Here is a 6,035-nt window from a genome sequence, read left to right as displayed (position 1 = left end):
ATGGACAACAGTGGTTCCTCCAAAAGGTAACACGTTATACACGAATAAGTTTATGTCAGAACTAGTCAAAACAACCAAACGGTGGGAGCAACCCAAATACCTATAAACTGTAATGGATAACCCTCACCCTAACCCTAACCTGTACAATGGATATTATTGTCATAAGAAGGAATGAATTACCGGCACTTGCTATAACACAGATGAACCTTGAAAACATTATGCTATATAAAAGGAGGCAGATACAAAGGGACACATGTTTTCTAATTCTATGTATCTGGAGTGTCCACAACAGAGAATCCACAGAGACAGCAGATTTGTGCTTGCCAGGGGCTGGAGGGAGCAAGGATACAGGGATGAGAGCCAAAAGGTATAGAATTTCTTTTTGAGGTGATGAAAACATTCGAATGGTAACTCTGTGACTGTAATAAAAACAATATATGGTCTGTAAGTTGTGTCTCAATAAAGTTGCTTATAAAACATGAAAAAAGAGAGGACTCTTCCATGCAAATCCAGCCAACCCCGCAGGCTGGCCTTTTTCTCTCTACCTTGAACTCCCTAAGCTCCCAGCTGAGGAGGTAAGAGGTAGTATCTCTTTTTGTTAGAACAAAAACAAAACCAAAAAAATTCTTCTTAGAGTTTGGACAAAACTTGCAGTGAAGAAAAAAGGTTTAAAGTAACCTGTGAATGAGGTAAACATGTGGAATGGGTGTTAAAATGTGTTACATGTTTGAGCTGCACACATTTATAAAATGTTAGAAACTTTCTCTGCTGTCCAAAATTTTTGCTAATCATAAATTTTTATGATTATGATTATGATTATGATTTTTACTAATCACTAATTTATGAATTATCTATAATTTATGAATAATGTCTTGGTTGTGGCAAGTTGAAAGTTTCCATCTCAATGGCCGTGGCTGCTGGCCAGGTGGAGTGATTGATAATCACCAACAAAATCCAGATGCTAGCGAACTTTTCTTGAAACAATGTGGTGAATGCACAATGCTTACTCCTTCTGTCAGTCAGAGAAAAAGAGCTAGCTGTCTTTCCCAAAGTAAAGAATTTCATGTTCCCGATTAAACAACAACAACCAAAAGCTGTAACTCATGCCAAAAATTGGCCCATTTGTTCTGTGGTAAAAGAAGCTGCATCAGACTTTTGATCCCCTCTTGGGCTGTTGGTGGAGCCAAAAGAAACAGGCGCTGTTAAGAAAACTAACCAGCATGGAGTGTACAGCCTGAAGCAGTCCTCTCTTCATTAGCTCCTTCATTAGCATGGTGATCTTTACCCCAATGCCTTCCTTTCCTTAAGGCCTTTGGTGCACTGATGTTCCTGAAGATGCCTGGGCTTAGTTCAAAGATATGTCAGCTCACTTAAGGCCAAAATGGGTTTCTCACCCCCTCCAACCTCCAAATTGAATATTTCTATTTAAATGGGAGGTACCTTTCCAGGGAATTGACACATTTACAAACCAAACCACCTGCCTTAAGTGTGTCAGCTGTACCAGGACTGGGTTAGGGCCTCAATTATCCAGTGATGGTTCTCAGTTGTGCAGCCTGCCCCCTACCCTGTGAAAAAAAATGCTTAACACTGTACATGAGTGAATTCTACTAAACATTTAATTAAGAATTTATACCAATCCTTCTCAAATTTTTCCAAAACATTAAAGAGGAGGGAACACATCCATATTCATTTAATAAGGCCAACATTACCCTCATACCAAAGACACACGGTAAAATGAAATTATAGGTTCCTGATGAAATTATAAATTCCTGATGAATATATGTGCAAAATTCTCAACAAAACACCAGCAGACCAAATTTAACAGCACCATAAAAGGATCATGCATCATGATCAAATGGAATCTATTCCAGGGATGCAAGGATGGTTTAACATTGACAAACCAATCAATGTGATACACTACATTAACAAAATGAAGGTTAGAAATGTACTTCAACATAATAAAAGCCATAGCCAACAAGCCCATAGCTAATATCATCCTCAATGGTGAAAAGCTGAAAGCTTTTTCTCAAGCTTCAGAAAATAAAACAAGAGTGCCCCCCTCACTACTTTTATTCAACCTAATACTAGTAGTCCTGGGTACAGCAATCAGGCAAAATTAAAAATAGAACTACTGAATGATCCAGTAATCTCAATTTGGGATATATACCCATAGAAAATGAAATCAGGATCTCAAAGAGATATATGCATTCCCATGTTTATTGCAGCATTATTAATAATAGCCAAGATATGGAAACAATCTAAGTGTCCGATGATGGATGAATGGATAAATAAGATGTAGTATGTATGTAATTCAGCCATAAGAAAGAAGGAAATGCTGCCATTTGTGACAATATGGATGAACCTGGAGAACATTATGCTAAGTGAAATAAACCACGCACAGAAGGACAAATAATGCGTGATCTCATTTATATGCAGAATCTAAGAACATTGATCTTATATAACCAAAGAGCAGAATGATAGAATGATGGTGGTTGCCAGGGGCTGAGGTTGGGGGAATTGGGGAGAAGTTGGTCAAAGTGTACAAACTTTCAGTTATAAGAGAGATTAATGTATAGTATGGTGGCCATAGTTAATAAAATTGTATACTTGGGGGCGCCTGGGTGGCTCAGTGGGTTAAGCCACTGCCTTCGGCTCGGGTCATGATCTCAGGGTCCTGGGATTGAGGCCCGCATCGGGCTCTCTGCTCAGCAGGGAGCCTGCTTCCTCCTCTCTCTCTCTGCCTGCCTCTCTGCCTGCTTGTGATCTCTCTCTGTCAAATAAATAAATAAAATCTTTTAAAAAAAATGTATACTTGGAATTTGCTAAAAGAGTAGATTTTAAGTGTTCTCATCATACACAGAAAAACCATCAGTATGTCAGTATATATATATATATATATATATATATATATAAAGTCCTCAAGGAAACTCAAGAGCTGAGCAATAGGGTGGAACGTAGCTTTTACCCAACCCCATTTTATCTGTGGCTGCACATCCACGAGATGGAACTGGAGCCATCCCCCTCTTTGGCGGGAGAACTTAATCTGAATGACAGTAGAGGGATCTCCTCCCAAAGATACTGGCATTGCCTGAGTGCCACTTGTTGGAGCTGCCAGGGACCCAGGGATTGGGAAAACTCCTGGCAGAAAAATCCCAGCCGGTAATTCTGGTGTCCCAGGCTCCCAACAGGCAACGACCATGCAAGGAAGAGGCAATGTTGCAGCCACTGCAGCTGCTGCCACAGCCAGTATTGCAAGGTCCCCAACCCAGTATTCACCTGGTTGTAGGGGCCCTCCCTTACCTATGGGCTGAGGGCACCCCCTTCAAGCATGGTGGGTCCACCACCTGGCATGAGGCCTCCCAGTGGGTCCCCCAATGGGGATTCCCTTCTGGATGAGGAACGCCAGTGGGCATGCCCTCTCCAGGGACGTGGCCCCAACCCCCAGGGATGTGAGGCCTTCTTTGACCTTTGGCCACAGAGTTATGGAAGTAGCACCACAGAGGCATGGGCCCAATCCCCCAGGGCCGGGTTACCACACACCTGTTTGTTTGTTATGCCACTGTTCTCAGAGTCTCACAGGATTGTCTGGTTTCCCTTTCAGGGCCCCCTCCCCTTGGAATGCACCCACCAAGACCCTAGACTCATCCTGGCCCTCCTCAGCGCTCTGCTTGTTTCCTACAAGGCTGTACATAATCCTTTTACTTCTTTGTGGCCTGTGAAACTATATTAAATATTATAAATGTAAAAACTAAACCCTCATGTTATAACACCTTAAAGGAAAACATGACATTCTACAACTTAAATATATACAAAATTTTATTTGTTAATCACACCTCAATAAAACTGAAAGAAAAGATCACTCAATTTAAAAATGGGCAAAGGGGGCCACCTGGGTGGTTCAGTTGGTTAAGCACCTGACTCTTGATTTCAGCTCAGTTCTCGATCTCCAGGTTATGAGTTCAAGTCCTGCATTTGGCTCCACACTGGGTGTGGAACCTACTTAAAAAAAATAAAAATATGGGGCACCTGGGTGGCTCAGTGGGTTAAAGCCTCTGTCTTTGGCTGAGGTCATGATCGCAGGGTCTTGGGATTGAGCCCCCCATCAGGCTCTCTGCTCAGCAGGGAGTCTGCTTCCTCCTCTCTCTACCTGCCTCTCTGCCTACCTGTAACCCCTGTCTGTCAAATAAATAAATAAAATCTTAAAAAAAAATAAAAATAAAAATATGTAAAAATGGGCAAAGGATCTGAACAGACCTTTCTCCAAAGTAGATACACAAATTGCCAATAAACACATTAAAAAAAGTCCTCTAAATCATTAGTTGTCAGGGAAATGCAAATGAAACCTCAAAGAGATACCACTTCCACACAGTAGGATGGCCATACTCAAACAAATGTTGATGAGGATGTGGAGAAATTACCATATAACCATGCAATTCCAATCATAGGTATATACCCCAAACAACTATAAACAGGTATTGGGACAAATATTTGTAAAGGAAGCAGTATTCCCAATAGTTTAATATCCATCAAAGAATGAGTAGATAAATAAGTCGTAGTATACCCATGTAATGGAATATTATTTGGCCATAAAAAGAAGGTAGTGTATGTGCCTATCTAAACAAACTTCAACATTCTTTAACAGATACATTAAAATACAACAAAGTAGCATTAACAGTGTCTAATATTCATCAGAAGAAGCAGAAAAATATGACTCATGTACAAGAAAAGATAAAAGTCAACAGAAACAGCTATTATCAAAGGTGAATTAGCAGATAAACATCTTAAAATAACCATGTAACTGTTATCAATATCCTCAAGGGTTTAAAGGAACATGTGAACATAATGAAAAGAGCAATAAAAGATATAAAAAGAGCCAAATGGAATTGGTAGGGATGAAAAATAGAATATTAGAAATGCAACCTGTCCTGGACGGGATCAGCAGAAGATTAGGCTGCAGAAGATCACTAAACTTGAAGAGATACCTGAAGAAACTCTTGAATTTTAAGCATGGTGCGGGGAGGGGAAGCCTCCACAAATAAAAATGAACCATTTCAGTCACTTGTGATACAATATTAGGAACTATACTACACATTTAATTGGGACATTGCACCTAATAGTAGAAAAATATGCATCTATACAAGGGTACACAGATGTTGACCTTGATAAAGGTCATAAAATAAATCTCAACAAAGTTTAAAAGATTGAAACCATAAGCAATATGTTCTTTGACAGGAAAGCAGTACTTAACTCTAAATGCTCTTATTATAAGAGAAGATAAGATATCTAACCTACTGTAGGAAACCAGAAGATAAAGAGCAAAATAAATGAAAAGCAAGTAGAAGGAAAGGAAATAGCAAAGAGCAGAAGTCAATGAAATAGGAAACAGAATATAGAGAAAACCAGAAGTTGGTTCTTGGAGCAGATCATCACCGCTGATAGCTCTCTAGTCAGAAAAAGGAGAGAGAAGACTCAGCAGCATTAGGAAGGACAGTGGGCACATCACTACAGACCCCACGGACATTAAAGGATAATCAAGGGAGAGTATGAACAACCCAATGGGTCTATATCCGCTGCTGGCTGAAGGAGAGGAGGACAAGTCCTTAAGCAGGAAACAGCCCCCATAATATTCGAGCTTCCCCAAACCCGAAGAGCAGCAGAGCTTTCGCCTGGAGTCTTCAACATGTCCCCCTTCGTCATAATATTCGGTCGATGGGTTTTTCTAGTTTGTTATTGAGCATCTGCTCCGCGAAGGATCCGCCTCGCTCCTCTGGAGGTGCCGTGGCCCACGCTCAATCCTGTCTTCGGACCCGCTTGGTGGCCCACGGCCGTCTCGCCCCGTGCTCTGGCCAACACCCTGGGGCCTCGCAGCTTCAAACTCCACCTCACAATGCTGCGGCTCTGCGTCAGGCTGCAGGGCCAGGCCTTTCTTCCGTCACCTCGGGGGCTCCACCTGTTGCCTGAGGTGCCACCCTGGCTCAGTCCGCCGGTCCGGAAGAGGAGGGACCAGACTCCAGGGCCATCACCCTCGTGGCTGG

The 6,035-nt window shown here is 41.6% G+C and overlaps 1 pseudogene; it reads left to right on the top strand.

Moving 5' to 3' along the window:
* Positions 1–3,639, top strand: LOC122897504 (annotated as a pseudogene).
* The last annotated feature ends 2,396 nt before the right edge of the window (positions 3,640–6,035 follow it).

This window comes from Neovison vison, chromosome X (genome assembly GCF_020171115.1).
Source record: "Neovison vison isolate M4711 chromosome X, ASM_NN_V1, whole genome shotgun sequence".
In the NCBI taxonomy this organism is placed as follows: domain Eukaryota; kingdom Metazoa; phylum Chordata; class Mammalia; order Carnivora; family Mustelidae; genus Neogale; species Neogale vison.
This window is presented reverse-complemented; position numbering and strand designations above follow the sequence as displayed.